The sequence below is a fragment of the Phyllobates terribilis genome, unplaced genomic scaffold, assembly GCF_046119375.1.
Source record: "Phyllobates terribilis strain yellow unplaced genomic scaffold, ASM4611937v1 Scaffold_8__6_contigs__length_399053987, whole genome shotgun sequence".
Taxonomy (NCBI): Eukaryota; Metazoa; Chordata; class Amphibia; order Anura; family Dendrobatidae; genus Phyllobates; species Phyllobates terribilis.
In genome coordinates this window covers 98,897,484-98,915,886 of record NW_027362768.1, presented here as the reverse complement: position 1 = coordinate 98,915,886, position 18,403 = coordinate 98,897,484, and positions in this window count along the sequence as shown.

The following is an 18,403-nucleotide window of genomic DNA, read 5'->3' as shown; positions in this document are numbered from 1 at the left end:
TAAATTCACTAAAGTGGTATTTACTTTTCTGTGGAGACCACTACTTAGCAGCCTTCTCACAATTATCACAGGCAGAATTACTAAAAGGGTATGTGCACTTGTAATCCCTTGACCGGGGAGGGCTCCCCAGGATACACCAAAGCCATGGACAAGGAAAGCAGTAAACACTAGACTTGCCAAATGAACTTTTACTGTTAAACTCAGACTGAGTGTGCTTCCAGCAACCAATAAAATATAGCAGGTTAATTCACACACACCCGGTCAGAACTGACTGGGACCACTGTACTGCGTTGCTCAGTAGGCACGGAAATGTTGACTATGTTACTATAATTTGCCTAGTTGTGCACCCACATAGTGTGGCTACCGAGAATTTATCTGGAAAACTGGAACAATCAAATCAATGGCAGGGGTGGCCCATTGGTGATGCAGCACAACAGCTAACAAACTTAACAAAACGACTGTAAACCCACTAGGTAGAACCCAGTTATCAAATTATACACAATCGTGTTCAATTTAAGGACCATGTGAGTGCAATGGGCCGATCCTCGGAACACCTCTGTATACTTTGCTAGATTTCCCTTTAAGTCTGTAGTCTCTGTAAGTCACTAGTGGTTGTAACGGGTCTGGGAGGCGGAACCTCTGAGCTACTATACAAGGGGGCGGTCCTTGTAAGGGAGCGGGTGGCAACCAGGGTAGACGGGCAGGCAGTCACAGCAGGTGACTGGGACAGTCTCTGAATGAACGGACAGGAGGTCACGGCAAGTGACCGGGGCAGTCTCTGGATGAAAGGGCAGGAGGTCACGGCAAGTGACCGGGGCAGTCTCTGGATGAACGGGCAGGAGGTCACGGCAAGTGACCGGGGCAGTCTCTGGATGAACGGGCAGGAGGTCACGGCAAGTGACCGGGGCAGTCTCTGGATGAACGGGCAGGAGGTCACGGCAAGTGACCGGGGCAGTCTCTGGGTAAAGGGTTGGTACGACCTGTGGCGGCTGATGGTAGACGTGAGCTCCCAGGTGAGCAGGCGAGAGTCTCTGGATAAACGGGTGGTCACAGCATGTGACGGCGGAGCCTCCAGGAAGACCAACAGACAGGCGGCAGATGAGCGCTCCCAGGTGAGCGGGCAGAAGTCTCTGGACAGGCGGGTGGTCACAGCACGTGACGGCAGAGCCTCCAGGTAGGCTAGCGCAGCAGATGAGCGCTCCCAGGTGAGCGGGCAGGAGTCACTGGACGGCAGGTGGTCACAGCACGTGACGGCAGAGCCTGCAGGTAGGCTAGCAGGCAGGTAGCAGATGTGCGCTCCCAGGTGAGCGGGCAAGCTGGTCCATAGACAGAATGACAAGAGTTGGAAGGCAGACCGTCGGACCTCAGGCAAGCAGGCAGGTAGTTGATGTGCGCTCCCAGGTGAGCGGGCAAGCTGGTCCTTAGACAGACTGACAGGAGTAGTAAGGCAGACCGTCGGACCTCAGGCTAGCAGGCAGGTAGCAGGAATATCAGGCAGGAAACAGACAGCGAACTGGCAGGACTCTGGCAGGAATCAGGCAGGTAACTGGCAACGGGACCTGAGGGCTGAAGCAGAGTAGTGAACAGTGCAACAACATTGCTCGGGCACCTCCATTTTGGAGGAGGTGCCTTATATATGGTGAAGTCCTCCGGCCATTGGCCGGGGACTCCTTAGGACGGCGCGCGCGGCCCCTTTAAGAGGGAGGGAGCGCGCGCGCGCGCGCCCTAAGCACAGTGGCCGGGAAGGAGCGCGCGCTGCCAGCAGAGCGGGAGGAGGACGCCGGGCTCGGAGCAGAGAGGTGAGGGGAACAGCGTCCCTGCCTAGCAGAGGGCAGGGACGCCGACGCTACAGTGGTTCAGCAAGCTGAGTCTGATGGGCACTGATGCATTCAAGTGTTTGTATTTGCCTGTCTGAGTTTGGAGTCAAACTAACTGTGTTTGTGCACGCTCCCATCACAATCCTTGCGGTGGGCCCGAGTTCAGAACTTACCGACCTGTTTCTGGTCGCTGTGTCTTTGCAGAGATGAGCCCGCCTGGACGATGTCTGTTTGACCAAGGGATTCCCAGTCTCTGACCGGTGCATGGTTCCACAGCTGACTTGCTGTAGGGACCTCTGGGTGTGTTACGAATGTCGGATCCTGTGGATTTTGGCTCCGCTACTTCCTGTGGACATCATCACTCCAAACTTCTCCCCGGCGAGTGAAACTGGAACAGGACAGCATCCTCTGCTACTCACTGTGGTCTTTGTCCCTCTGGAACACCCGACTCCGTGGATGGCGCTTGAAGGAGATGTCATACGTTCTCCTCCTTCCAGTTCTCACCTCTCTCAAGATGGCCACCGAACCAACCCCGTACCATCAAGCACTTCCTCCCAATTGCTTGCCCTGCCCCCCCAGCCTGGGGCTCTGTCTGGTTCTGTCCAAATTGCAGTTCAAACCAGCAGAACAGAATCTATTTAACATAACACAAGTCTCTGCCAACAGAATAGCTGTTTCTATGTCTCCTCACAGAACCGGGCATTTGTCTCTGAATAAAACTCCTGCACAAACTAGTTTAAGCCAGAGCCAGAGGAGTACAGGGGAAACAGTGGCCTCCTGAGGTTAGTGATTAGTACTGGTGGCAAGAATATTTTCAATGTCAAAGTACATTACTAATAAAATAGAACAGTAGTTGCAAATTACATGCAAACGGTTAATGGTAGGTGATGGTCAGTGGCATATTCCCTATCACCTCCCACACACAACATATTTTCAATGGTTTCCATATAGAACTTGCTGTAAAAATTATAAAAAAAGCATAAAATATGAAATTATGCACAGCAATGTCAAAACAGCTTGTTGAACAAATGTTCTGCCCTTTATAAACCTTTTTTTTCTTAAAGCTTCAGCCTTTCAAAAGCTATGAAACTTTTCTGGCTATGGGATTTAGGAGCAGAGAGGCCAATTAAAATGTTTGAATATAGTGCGCAAAGCTCGCTAAACAGAAGTTGAAGGCAATTTGTATAGAAGAATCAACTAAGTATGAGAACCAAGCTCAGAAATACATAGACTTATACACCTTTGCATGCTATTAATGATGTTATTCATGGCTGTCTGAGGAATATTTTGCCATTTGGAATGCACTAAGGTACATAAATCATCAAAATCCGCTGCTGCCAGCTCCCTTTGCAATTGACAATCAATGACGTGGAGATGTGTTCAACGGGAGATAAGTCTTGACACTCTTCAGACCATGTTAGCTTGTTTAGGCCACTTAAGCTGTTCATATTAACCAAGGCAACATGTGGTCTGGTTTTGCTCTATTGAAAAATGGCTCCTTGGCTACTATGGGGAAGTGGCTGTACCACTGGTTCCATCACCAAATTAAAAACAAAAGTATTTAGTAATATAAAAAAATAAAAAAATTAAAATCCTCCCATTTCCCTAGTTAAAAATAAAGAAAATAAACATATTATCGTGTCCATCAATGTCTGATTTATTAAAAAATAATAAAAAAAAGGAAAACACCAAAATTGCATTTTTTAGTTGCCACACAATAATGCAAAAGTATATACAGTACCCCAAAATGACAGCTCACTGTACAAAACACAAGTCATCGCACAGCTGCATCGATGGAAAACATTATTGGTCTCAGAAAATTGCAACACAAACTAAATCTTTATTTTTTCTTTTAAATTTTTGACTTTGTTACTACTTAAATAGAAATAAGGTATACACGTTTAGTATTGCCGTAAATATACTGACCTCGAAAATTATATTGTCAGATCATTTTTATAACACAATGAATACTGTAAAAATAAAAAGAGACAAACAAAAATAAAATGTCAAATTGCATTTTTTTCACCATTTCTCAGCACTCTGAATTTTTGTTTTCAGTTTTTAGTACATTATGTGGTAAAGTGATGGCTTTAAATTCAATTACCTAATAGCTAGACAGTGTGTAGTATTAAAATCATAAGATCTTCTAGACTTTACAAACTGATGGAGATCTTGCATATAGCTGATACGGGTACTTTTTCTTTCTCTAATATTGGCCATTGAGGAGTTTTCTTTTGAGACTATACTTTAATTAAAATCCTGATTCAATCTGATCTTACTATTATAAATAAAGACACATCTGTTAATATTCCCAGGTGATTATATCAGATTTAGTCAACTTACATTAGGTATTCTCATTGGTTTGTCCTGAGTAAACTTCTAATGATGAAATACTGTATCACTGTGTCATAATTGTTTTCCTACCAAATTGCTGTGTGCTGAGAGACACTATGTATGTCATACTGTTACATTCACGTATTTATAGCACTGTAGTGCCACGCAGCCCACCAGTAACATTGTTTCTGGGGGGCCCATTGTTTAGCTACATTCAAAATAAACTGACCCTTGTATAGAAATTTACTTCTATATAATATTAAACTGAGTAGTTTGTTTAATAAATGATTAGATGCTGCCTTTGTCTGTACATGGTGATTCAAATGTATTAACAGTGCTCATTAGTCTTTACAGGGGCCCACCGGGGGATTTACCTCTTCCCATGTGGGCCAGTCCAAGTTTTAGTGTAAGTGCATGTAAAGCTGGGTATAGACATATATTTTCCGACTCATGACTAACAGTAATTGTTACAATCGTATTACACATAGCGATCATTTATGATTGACAATATTATCTGCCATGATAATTGAAATTAATCTCATAATGTGATGATCTTCACATATAAACAGGAGTTTTTCAGTAGAAAAAAAATATTAATGTCAGATTAAGAGCAGTTGTATAATTTTTACATCCTGCCTCATATTGTGCTAGAAATACTAAATGTAATTAATCCCTTAATGACCAGTCCTGAAGGGGCGATAATGATCAGCCATTTTTTTCCCATTTTGCCTCTCCACTTTTCAGCAGCCATAACCATTTTCTTATTTTTTTTCAATGATGTGGCTGCGTGAGGCTTTGTATGCATAAAATTACAGTATCATTTTTATAATTTTTTTTTGCTACAAAAATACTGAAAAAATGCAGTACATGGTTTAACTTTTGTTTATATTTTTTAATGTTTCACACCAAATAACCTGTTGACTAAATTATACAAGTTATTAAGGTCATGTAGATATCTAATATGTGTGGATTTATTTATTTTTCTAACATGTACAGATGTAGCCAAGCTTAACTTGACAAATCATGCACAATCTTAATAAGTTTTCACAGAAGGGTATCTCACTTCAAGAGATCCTGTCAGCATGAGTTTGTAATGTAAATTAAAGACATGTCTATAACCGCGCTGTAATACTGATTAATTTGACACATTTGGTGAATAAATTCTCTTTGTTCTTCTTTCATCAACATTTGAAATTTTCTGCTAATTAGATTCTAGTGCACAGGGACCGGACGTTGCACTGGGTCTTTTCCTCTCAGGCTTTGATTGCCTGGTCCCTCCGTCTGCCTCTTGTCTGTGAATTACCGGCCTCCTCTGTTTGAAATCTCAGCAGTGATTTGTCATTCAAAGACGGGAGGCAGGCATGGGGTTGGGGAATCACAGACAGGCAAGAGAAGGCCCAGTGCACAGTCCGGCCCCTATGCACCAAACTCTAATTAGCAGAAATCTTCAAATGCTGATTAAAGAAGAACAGAAAATGGATTTCTTCACCAAAAGTATCAATTTAATCAGTATGACAGCCCCATTTTCAGGTTACATTCCAAAATTGTGCTGACAGGTTCTTTTTAAGAAGATTAAGATAAATTAACACTGACTGATGTTATGCAACGTGTCGAATTTCACTTTTTGTGCCAGGATTTACCAGTGTTGCATTATCTGTCTTGAAGGTAAGTTTGACTACATGTGTTATCTGTGCTAAGGTATGCTTGACTGTATCTGAATGCAATAAAATGTATTTTATATGAAAAAAATCAGAATAAGTATTTTTTTGTCAAGTGGAATTTTTACTTCTTCTTACTTTCTAATTTTTTGCACAACTTTTTTATGAATTAATTTTTTTCACAATTTTTTTTAACAAGAGTTCATCGAAGATCTTTAGGGAACTTTTTATTTAATATTATTGGTCATTTTTGGCCATTGTAACTGGTACATCCATGAGAGCCTTAGTTACAGGAGAAAGCAGCACATTACAGTGATGGAGCTTATTTGGGTCTGCTAGGACTCTGCAACTTGGTTATGCTAGCAAACACCCAGTGATCATGTGATCTCCAGTTCCTACTGAAGCCTCAACGCTACTGATTCTTCTGCATACTGCATAGCAGTCATTAAGTGCTATTCAGCTTGTGAAATAAAGGACTGCAGAGGTAATAAACTGCTTCTGTATTCATTCCAGGGTACCAGACTTGCTCCTACAACATTGTAGGAGCAGTAGCTTTAACGCCATGCCATAAATTTACAATAGCTCATGTTTAAAGCCCCGCACCAAGTGCTATAAATTTATGGCTGTTAGTCCTTGTAAAGTTAAATAACAGACAAATAAGCAATTGAGTGTCTGGTTACATCTAGAGCCATGGCGACTTAATGGATGAACGGTTTGTAGGAAGATCGATCTTGTGCAAGTCTTGATAGTGATAGGTCCACTAGGGTCTTCTCTGCCATTATCTTGATTGTAGCAAGCCATCGGGTTGCTGGTCTTCTTCTTTGCCTTGTTCCTTCTATTTTTCTGACCATGATATCCTTCTCCAGAGATTGCTCTCTTCATATGATGTATCCAATGTAGGCAAGTCATAGCTTGGTGATCCTTGCTTTGAGTGACATCTCTGACTTGATTTGTTCTAAAATTGATTTTTTTGTTCTTCTTGCCATCCATGGTATTGATAGCATCCTTCTCCAGAACCACATTTTGAAGGCGTTGATTCTTCCTCTGTCATGTTTCTTTATCATCCAGGTTTCGCATCCATACGGTACTATAGAAAAGACAAGAGTCAAATGACCCTTTTTATTTATTGTGCAGAGAAATTGCCAATGAGAAAAGCGCATCATGGCACATTTTACCATGACAATGAATTGGAAGCTTATTTTAACTGTAATTTAAGCAATTTTATCATGCATTTTGGAACAGAATCGATGCAAAAATCCACATAAAGTCAGTGTGAAGATACCCTAATGCTATGCTCACGCTGAGATTGTTTATAGTATATCAAGTCCAAAATTCTACTTAAAAACTGCTTGGAAAATTCTTCCTATTGATTTCTAGGGGAAATCTACTTTGCTTATCATCTGAGTTTTTTGCTCATTTTTTTTCCCAAAGGGGATTGAAAAATGTCTGATGGAAACAAGAAAGTGCATGTTACTTCTTTGAAATCTGATGAATTATGCTCTAAACCAGACACTGTGAAGTCAAGATGTTGAAAAAAAGCTCTTCAAGAATAATAAGCAAAAATCTTCCAAATCTCTTCTTAACCGCTTCAGGAAAAGAAAAATTTCTCCTAATACGCCCCCCAGAAAAGAACTTGAACGCCTCAAAAATGTTTGTGTGAATATAGCCTAATAAGGCAAAACCATGTGCATGAAACCGGCAGAGTGGCCCGTTAATCATCGCAGTACTGCCTTATGAAGCATTAAGCACACCCCAAGTTATCATTTGGTTCCTAAAAACAAGAGGCTTTTTATGTACATGGAACATGAAATGAGTCATTTTGAAAAATTGTACAAAAATGGCACATGCTAAAACAACTGAAAGACAGTTTGAATTGTAAAAGTGTATTGTAAACTATAACAAAGTAGCACAGAAGGTGCAATAGGGCGCTCCAAAGTGCCATTAAACTGACATTATTTATTGCGAGTGGAAATATATAGCTGTGATGGAAACTGTATTTGCCGAGCCAATAACACTTAAAATCACACATTAGACATTTGCCTTTACACTAGATAGTCAGTACTTGACATAATGTGATTTGTACAACTCTCTGACGACACCAGGCTTGGAGCTGCGCTTCAACATTTTGTCCCTTAAAACTTCCCTTTCATCTAAAGCAAAGACCTGTCTACAATAGCAGTACAAGTAAATTGCATTTTGGTTAAAACATTAATTTTTAATAGGCCAGGAATGCATTTGATGTACTTACTTAATTCAGCAACACCACTTTGAGGCTTTGGAAATGATTCCTAAATTTGAATCATTTCAATATGCAGTGACAATTTAATCTTGTGGGGTTAGAGATCTAGCCTTTCAGCTAAGTAAGAATAGATATCCCACAGCAAGAGAAGCCAAATATCATTTAATCTGGTTCATCTGGCAGCCATCGGAGAGCGCCTTGACAGTGGTTTCTACTCTACAAAGTGCATTAAAGCCAGCTAAACACATTAATGGGTCTAGTGTAATTGTTGCAGGTAGGGAGACGCTAAGGACATTTGAAGGGCTTAACTGTGAGAGACATATACTTACTCTCAAGTTCAGGGTCATTCTTTCATAAGTGCAAATGAACCTATAGCACAATGTGAAACAAAAATTCTAGCACTTTCTATCAGACAGAAAAGAAACCCAAACAAAACTAAATGACTTGCAGTATATCTGTGTTTTAGGCCTGACAAACAGGGTCTATCAACACAGCCTAAAATATACAGTGAATATAAAAAGTCTACACACCTGTTAAAATGGCATGTAAAAAACAAAGGTGATTTGCTTACTAAATGTCTTTCTAATTATGTGCGCACATAGGAAGAGAAATATCACTCAGAGGCAGTGGGTGGGGAGAAGCTGCCGGGACCCACCTGCCTGACCACTTTCCAGCTTGACTCAATACACGGTGGTGGCTTTTAAAGTTTGTTTTCCTCTCAAAGTTTGCAGCGTTTCAGAGTCAAACATACCTGACTGAGCTCATACGGCCAGTGCCTGATACATGCTGCCTGTGGATCAGGCAGAATGTATCAGCTGTCAGGTTCACTTTATAAATTCCCTATCTCTACCTCTCTACTTTAACTTTCTGCCTTGTTTTTTTCTTGCGAATACATTACACTTGAAAATCCTCAGTGCATGTGGATACTCAAACTAGATGTCTTCAGGGTGACAGGGCTCAAGTCACTGGTGCAGCTGCCGTACCCACCCTGAAATGAAGTATCATTAGTGGCATCCGTTTCAGGGGCCGGGCTAGCCCCTGCTCTACTGAGCATGAGTCGGTTGTCAATTTTGATGCATGCTCAGTGTGCGCTACCTGCACTATATTCCTTTGAATGCTCATGGAGATTGGACTCCTTCACAGAGAACACGAAAGAACAGAGACAAGTCTAGACCCTAAAAAAGAGGTCACCACCCTGAAATGGGACATTATCTGTGACGTCTGTTTCGGGGGCTGGGCTGGTCTCTATTCTCCATACTTGTCGCGTTCTCTCCTTTTCAATATGCACTGACAGTGCTCAATAATAAGGAGCAGGTGTACAACTTGAGATGAGTAGGTCAGGCAAAATTTGAATTTGCATGTTTGCGTAAATTTTCCTTGGAAATTTGATTCGCAGAAAAGTTATTCTTGCCAAATTTTAATACTGCGCACATCTCTGGTCCCTCCGCTACTTCTCACCATCAGCCGTCTAGTCCTTATCACATCTTCTGATCTCCACCATTCATGCTGAACTTCCCAGGCCTCTCATTCTAGGCGGAGACTTCAGGAGGGTTGTGCGCAAGTGCACATAAGGTCAAGACATGATGACTTTATGGCATGCACAGTGACCTTACACGCACATATGTAGTCTCGGGGATTTCAACGTGGTGATCAGAAGATGTGGAGAAGTCTTGATGGTTGGCAGTGAGAAGTGGAATTGCAGGAGAAATCAGCAGTGAAGTGATTATAATGATTTTTTTATGTTTTTAAACCTTTGGCTCATTATGTTTCAGAAAAATAGCAGCCAGCATCTGCCATTTTGCTGAATTTGTAAGGAAGCAAGTAACGAAAAATACACATTTTGGCAAAAAAAGATTTTTGTAAAATTTGAGAAGAATTCAATTACAGTTGAATTTATTTGCTTATCTCCAATTAATATAATTACAGTTGTTAGGCTTTTGATGCTAATGGCTTTTACAATTAATTTTTTCCCAGTGACACATATTTTGAAGTATATTTTCCATCTCTAATGTTTCTGGACTTAAAAATACTAGGAACCCTGCCTGATGTACCACTTATCAGTTAAACTCTTAAATGGCTGATGTTCCACCCTACATAATGGGTTTGAGATGTGCCCTCCTGTGCCAGGTCAGCAATGTGTTATACAATTATGTTACAGTCACAGTACGACACAGGGGCAAGCAACAGGAAAACAATTACTTTCACACAGCTTTCCTCAATGTCACTGTTCACATCTACTTCTAATGTTTGTATTTATATAAATTTCTACTTGCAACAATTTATTAAGTATAAAGGAAATAACATTGCCCTGTAGATTGAAAGGGCTTTAATACAAATAAAAGATTTTTACTGTGATGCTGTGCATAATGCACTATTTAAATTGATGCTGTATAGAATGCACTGTTTAGGCTAAAACATGCTTTTTAATATCCATTTTATTTTGTGATTCACATATACTGTAAATGCACTTCTGTTATATTAATTTTCTATGACGATCATGTCTATTACTATATTTTTAGATTATTGGGAAAAACTTTAAGACTTAAAATTCTATAATATTCAACAAGTTTATTCTAAAAAGTTAATCTCTTGTTCAAAATTGTTCTTTGAAAATTCTACAGTACATTGTGAAAACTACTATTACTAATAATTTTATGTCATTTTATTCTTAGCTGAGCTGTACCACTGTATGAGAATGCATTTACATCTGTCCATCTCACCAGTAAGCCATACAATCTAATTTACTTTTTTTAAACATACAGCCACTCTATGTGACCAATTTCATAAAAGGCCAATAATTTTGGAGTTACAAAGTAGCTAAAGAAGCATGATCAAGTGTAAAGGTGTACATATGCTTTTTACTGCTACTTTTCCTCCACTATCCTGAATACTTGAATGCTCAGCTGGGCTGTCTACAGGTACTTTAGACAGCACAGCTGTCTTTGCACATGTCCATAAGAACTTTGGCCTATTCCTCATGAGCAAACTGCTTTATCCGTCACAGGTGTGAAGGGTGCCTTCCCCAAACTGCATGTTTCAACTCTTTCCACATATGTTCAATTTATATCAGGGCTCATAGATGGCCACTTTAGAATAGCCCAATACTTTGCTCCTAGCCATTATTGAATGTTTTTATCTATGTGTTTTGGATCATTATCGTGTTGGAGGAGCCTTGACAAGTGACTCAGACCCAGCTTTCTGACACTGGGCAACACATTTCGCTCCAGGATACCTTGATAGTCTTCATATTTCACAGTATCCTGCACAGATTCAAGACACACTGTGCCAGATGTGCCAGATGTAGTAAAGCAGCCCCAAAAACATAGTCAAGCCTCCTCCATTATTCACACTAGGTATAATGTTCTTTTCTTTGTGAGTTTTATTTTTGTGGCTGTGAACTTAGAGTTGATATCATTTGCCAAAAATCTCCAATTTTGTCTCTTCTGTTCAGAGGATTTTCTTCCAGAAGCTTTATGGCTTGTCAATATACATTTTGGAAAAATCTGGTCTTGCTTTTATATAATTTGCTTTCAGCAATGATTTCCTCCTTGGTCGTCTTCCATGAAGTCCACTTTGGCAAAGACAATGACGTATGGTGCAATCTGACATTGCTGTAACTAGACTTCAGAGTTCACCTCTAATCTCTTTGGAAAATTTTCTGGGATTTTTGGGTACAATTCATATTATTGGTCCTTTAAATTTATTATCAGTTTTCCTCTTGTGGTCACGTCCAGGTAGGCTGGCTACAATCCCATAGACCTTAAACTTATGAATAATATTTGCAACTATAGTAACAGAAACATAAAGCTATTTGGAGATGATCTTATTAGTCTTTACCTTTAACACATTTGTCTGTAATTTTCTTTCTAATCTCCGGAGACAACTCTCTCTTTAGTGTCATGTTATGTAATAGACTGAACATGGATTAAAGAAAACTAAACAGCACAGTAACTACTTTTCACGCTTTAAGTAGGCAGACTGACATTTCATGTTTTTAGACACATGTGATGTTAACTACAGGACTCGCTTTCATAGAATCATAGAATCATAGAATGGTAGAGTTGGAAGGGACCTCCTGGGTCATCTGGTCTAACCCCCTGCTCAAAGCAGGATTCACTAGATCATCTCAGACAGATGTCTGTCCAGCCTCTGTTTGAAGACGTCCATTGAAGGGGAACTCACCACCTCTCGTGGCAGCCTGTTCCACTCATTAATCATCCTAACTGTCAAAAAGTTTTTTCTAATATCTAATCTGTGTCTCCTCCCATTTAGTTGCATCCCATTGCTTCTAGTCTTTCCTTGTGCAAATGAGAATAAAGATGATCCTTCTACAATGTGACAGCCCTTGACATATTTGTAGACAGCTATTAAGTCTCCTCTCAGTCTTCTTTTTTGCAAGCTAAACATTCCCAAATCCTGCAACCGTTCCTCATAGGACATGGTTTGCAGACCAGTCACCATTCTGGTCGCTCTTCTCTGAACTTGCTCCAGTTTGTCTATGTCTTTTTTAAAATGTGGTGCCCAAAACTGTACACAGTATTCCAGATGAGGTCTGACCAAAGAGGAGTAAAGACCGATAATGACTTCACGTGATCTAGACTGTATGCTTCTGTTAATACATCCCAGAATTGTATTTGCCTTTTTTGCTGCTGCATCACACTGTTGACTCATGTTCAGTCTATGATCTATTAGTATACCTAAGTCTTTTTCACATGTACTGTTGCTTAGCTCTATTCCTCCCATTCTGTATATGCTTTTTTCATTTTTATTGCCCAGATGTAGTACTTTGCATTTTTCCCTGTTAAAAACCATTCTGTTGGTTGCTGCCCACTGCTCCAGTTTATTTAGGTCTTTTTGAATCCTCTCTCTCTCTTCTCTAGTATTAGCTATCCCTCCTAGCTTTGTGTCATCAGCAAATTTAATCAGTTTACCCTCAATTCCTTCATCTAAATCATTGATAAAGATGTTGAACAATACAGGTCCCAGGATGGAGCCCTGTGGTACCCCACTTGAGACATTCATCCAGCTGGATATGAAGCCATTTACAACCACCCTTTGAGTCCGATCACTAAGCCAGTTATGAATCCACCTAACAGTTGCCTGGTCCATTGCATACTTGGTCATTTTTTCAATAAGGATGGTGTGAGATACTTTGTCAAATGCTTTGCTGAAGTCAAGATATACTATATCTACAGCATTTCCCTGATCCACCCAGTCAGTGATTCTGTCATAGAAGGAAATTAAGTTAGTCTGACATGACTTGTTAGTTACAAACCCATGCTGACTCTGGTTAATCACTTCATTCTTATCCATGTACTTACATACATGTTGTTTAATAATTTGTTCAAAGATCTTTCCTGGTATAGAAGTCAAACTCACCGGCCTATAGTTCCCTGGGTCCACCTTCTTCCCCTTTTTGAAGATAGGAACAACATTTGCTCTTCTCCAGTCTTCTGGGACTTCTCCTGTTCTCCAAGAATTTTCAAAGATTATGGAGAGTGGTTCTAAAATTTCTTCTACGATCTCCTTCAGTACTCTGGGGTGTAATTCATCTGGACCTGGAGACTTGAACTCATTTATGTTAGCTAAATATTCCCTCACAATCTTTCTGTTTACAGATAACTTGGATTCCTCTATTCCTTTAAAAGGACAGTGAAGATCAGTTGATGTTACATTTTCTTTCTGAGAGAAAACAGATACAAAATAGGAATTAAAAAGTTCGGCCTTCTCAACATCCTCTCTTACCATTTCTCCATTTTCATCCTGTAAAAATCCTATAGCATCTTTGACTTTTCTTTTACTTTTGACATACCCCCAAAATCCTTTTTTATTGCTTTTGACATCTCTTGCAAGCCTTAATTCATTGTCAGCTTTAGCTAACCTGATACGTGCCCTGCAGGATCTGCAGACTGCATTATAATCTTCTTTAGATATGCCTCCCTCTTTCCATTTAATAAACATTTCTTTCTTTCTTTTTAGCATGTGTTTAAGTTCTGTGTTCATCCATCCTGGTTTCCTTAAATGCTTCCCATTCTTCCTACTTTTCGGGATTGTTAACGATTGTGCTTTGAGAATCTCATTTTTAAAAATTTCCCATCCTTCCTGGACATTTTTGTCCTTAAGGACATCCAGCCATTGGATCCCTCCTATTCTCTTTCTGAGTCTCTTAAAATCTGCCTTTCTAAAATCTAACCTTGAAGTTTGAGTCTTCACATGTCTTCCTCCTCTAGTTATCCAAAATTCTATAATAGCATGATCGCTGCCTCCTAGCATCCCAGCCACCTTTACCTCCTCAACCATTTCCTCCCTGTTTATAAGGATTAGATCCAAAGTAGCAGATCCCCTTGTTTTCTCCCCTACCTTTTGGAAGATAAAGTTGTCAGCAAGAGAGGATAAGAATTTGCTTGACCTGTTAGTTTTACTTGAGAGAGATTCCCAACAAATGTCTGGATAGTTGAAATCTCCCATGACCACTACGTCATATTTTTTGGAGAACTTGGTCATTTGATACATAAAGAGTTCATCCATATCTTCAGCTTGCCCAGGTGGCCTGTAGTAAATGCCTACAATGGTGTCCTTTCCGTTGTTCTCTCCTTGTATTCTTACCCAAACAGTTTCCACAGAACTCCCAGTCTCTGAAGTTTCAATCTCTGTGCAGATATACGCTTTTCTAACATACAATGCAACACCTCCTCCTCGTTTATCAAGTCTGTTTCTTGCAAATAAGTTGTATCCTTTTAGCCTTTTATTCCAATCATGTGTATCGTCCCACCAAGTTTCAGTGATTCCAATGACATCATATTTCTTTTCCTGCATTAGTAGCTCCAATTCTCCTTGTTTGTTGCCCATGCTTTGTGCATTTGTATAAAAACATTTTAGTTTGTGATTGGTTTCTCTTCCTCCCATATTTTTATTATTTAAATTGTTTTGTCTTTGTTCTTCCTTTCCACTTCCAGTAGCAGAGATCTCAATAGTATTTGTCAGCTGTATAGCTTTTTCTGGCCTTTTGCTTCCCTTCCCACATTGTTCTAGTTTAAAGCTCTTCTGATGAGTGTAGCAAGGCGACTTCCAACTACATGTTTTCCAGTCTTCGTAAGGTGCACTCCATCTCTAGCAAGTAGTCCATCGTATAGGTAATTCATTCCGTGATCCAGAAATCCAAATCCTTGTTGACGGCACCATCGACGTAGCCAGTTGTTCACCTGTAGAATCTTATTCCACCTCATTGTTCCATGGCCATCCACTGGGAGGATGGATGAGAAGACCACCTGCGCTCCCAATTCTTTCACTTTCTTGCCTAAGTCTTCAAAGTCACTGCAGATGGTTTCCAGGTCCTTTCTTGCGGTGTCATTTGTCCCCACGTGTATTAGCATGAATGGGTAGTGATCTGTAGGTCTGAAGAGTCTTGATATCCTGTCAGACACATCTTTAATTTTTGCTCCTGGAAGACAGCACATTTCTCTTGAGGTTATGTCTGGTCTGCAGATAGCGGCCTCTGTTCCTCTTAACAGGGAATCTCCCATGACCACCACTCTCCGTTTTTTCTTCACAACATTCTTCTTTCTCCATCCAGGAGGATTCTGAGGGCTTACAAGGTTATTCATTGCTGGCAAAGTCTTATTTTGCTGTATTTCTTCATGGTTCTCCTGCGTGAGAGCCTGGTACTGGTTCCTGAGCAGTATGGGTGCTGACTGCCTCTCGATCCTCCGGCTTCTGTGGGTCACATGCTTCCATTCCTCTGTTTCGTCAGGTGCAGTTCGAATTTCTTCTCTTTCTGAATCATGAAGAGATAATTCTGCTCTGTCTAAGAACTCTTCACCTTCCTTAATGATTTTCAAGGTAGTTAACCTCTCTTCTAGATTTCGCAACTTTTCCTCCAACAGGGACACAAGCTTGCATTTCTGGCATGTGAAGTTTGGCTTTTCCACTGGCAAGTCTGTGAACATGTAGCAGGATATGCAGCTCACCAAATGGCTCCTGGACTCTTCCATGTTCTTATTGTTAATGTTCTGAAAACAGTGAAAAAAGCTTAAAAAAAAGCTTCAAAATGCGCGCGCCAGTAGGTGCGCGGTTTACCGATGTCCTATTCTCAGCTCCAACAGCCAAAATCCAGTGTTCTTTGAGCTCGCGGAGACTCTTCACTTACCCCAAAATGCAGTGGGAATATGCAAATTATCTCCTCAGGACTCCTCCCCTGGCTTTAATTTAACATGATTTTCGTCCAGGCCATTTTCATTAGTTTGTGTTTTAAAATTTGCTTGTTAAACCACAATTGAAAACAATGTCTGATATTGTCAGAATTCCTGTTATCCTTCAGTTTGACCACTAGTGGCTTGCTATTGTTCACCTTAATATTTGTGTTGCAATTCCACTCCTTACCACTGGATGCTGCACTACTACGCCAGTATCATAACAGGTTACTCAAGCCTTCATCATGGATGCCGCCGAGGGAAATTTGGAGATTCATTTAAATAAGATGAACTATTTGCTTACCAGCATCTAGGCAGATATGCAAACACTAAAAAAACATACACAGCATTTGAAACTCATACATCTCAGTATGTTCAAATTTTTGGACAAGCTACAAAGGATCTAGAGAATATTGTGCAAGATCTAAGTAATAATATTGCACAGCAGTCTGAACAGATCCTTCAATTACAAAATCAACATATTTCTCTGGCCCCTCCATCCATCCTTCCACTCCCACCTTTCAGGTTTGGTGGAGAAACTGACAAATTAAGTGGATTCATCAACCAGTTAAGATTGTACTTTGGTGCACACCCTTCTCACTTCCATACTGACAGATCAAAAGTATTGTGTATCATTATGCTACTGACACATAAAGCATTAGCTTGGGCCAGCCCCCTTATTGAAACTCACGACGATCAACTTAATGATCTGGAGGTTTTCCTAGGAGCCATGAGCTAGGAGTTTGATGACCCCAATTGTTGTTCAACAGCTTCAGATACACTAATGGCGCTTTGTCAGGGTAAGCAGTACTCTGTTGCAGAGTATGCCACAGAATGATGGGTGATTGATACCAAATGGAATAATGCTGCAAAATTATCTTCTTTTAAGAACGGACTCTCCAGAGCACTCAAAGATGAAATTTTCATAACTTCATTCACCATTGTATTCGTATAGACAACAGATTATCAGATTGGAATTCAAACTGGTCCCGCAACAATATACATTATCCACCTCCTTCAACCATTAGTCCCAGAGACTTTGAGGTAAAGAGTCCTCAAATATCTGAAGTTTAATCCATGCAGGTCGACAGCCTGTTAAAAGTGAAAGTGCTGAGAGAAAAGAACGGAGACTTCAGGAAAATCAGTGTGTTTTTATTGAGGCAAAACTGACCTTTTTCTCATCAATTGTCCTTCTCGACTACGTAAAACAGTGGCAGTGGTAGCAGATCCCAAATTTTCCGAAGAATAATCTGTCTTATCTGAACCAGTGCCTTTAGTGATTGCTGTCACCCATTCAATTTCTTCTAATGCACCCAACATTAAAGAAGAAAACAAGGACTCTCGTTGCTTCCTTTCTATCAAGTTTCAAGTTCATTCTCAATGGATTTCCACATCTGCCATGGTTGATTCAGGAGCAAACGGAAATTTTATGGACATATCTTTCGCGAAGGAACATGGGGTAAAAATTCAAAACATCATGAGGTCTTATCCTTCTTTCTAATCTTATCTCCACATTTTCCAGTAATCCTGGGGTTGCCATGGCTACAGACTCAAAATCCCACAATCAATTTGGAAAACCAAAGATTTGTCTTTTCCATCTACTGCTCACTCTCCACAGGCTTCACCAAATTAAAAGTATGTAGAGTATCTTAAACAATTTTTTAAACTACCATATATATATATATAAGGAATTTGATGATGTATGTGACAAGAAAAATGCAGACAAACCCCCTCCTCATCGGTCATATGATTGCCCAATTGATCTATTGCCTGGAGCAGCGATACCCTTTGGAATCATTTACCCACTGGCCGAGCAGGAATTAAAAACACTCAAGGAATACATTGATGAAAATTTAGCTAAAGGGTTTATTCGTCCATCTTCATCACCAGCAGTTGCACATATATTTTTTGTTAAAAAAAAATACGACTCCTTGAGACCCTGCGTTAATTACAGAGAATTTAATAAAATTACTGCAAAGAATAGTTATCCTCTGCCTTTGATCCCTGAATTGCTGGACAGAGTTCATTATGTAAAGTTATTCACAAAACTGGATCTTTGAGGAGCATACAACTTGGTTTGTGTTAGACAATATGATCAATGTAAAACGGCATTCATCATGTTATGGAAACTAGAAGTATTTAGTCATGTCATTTGGACTGTGCAAT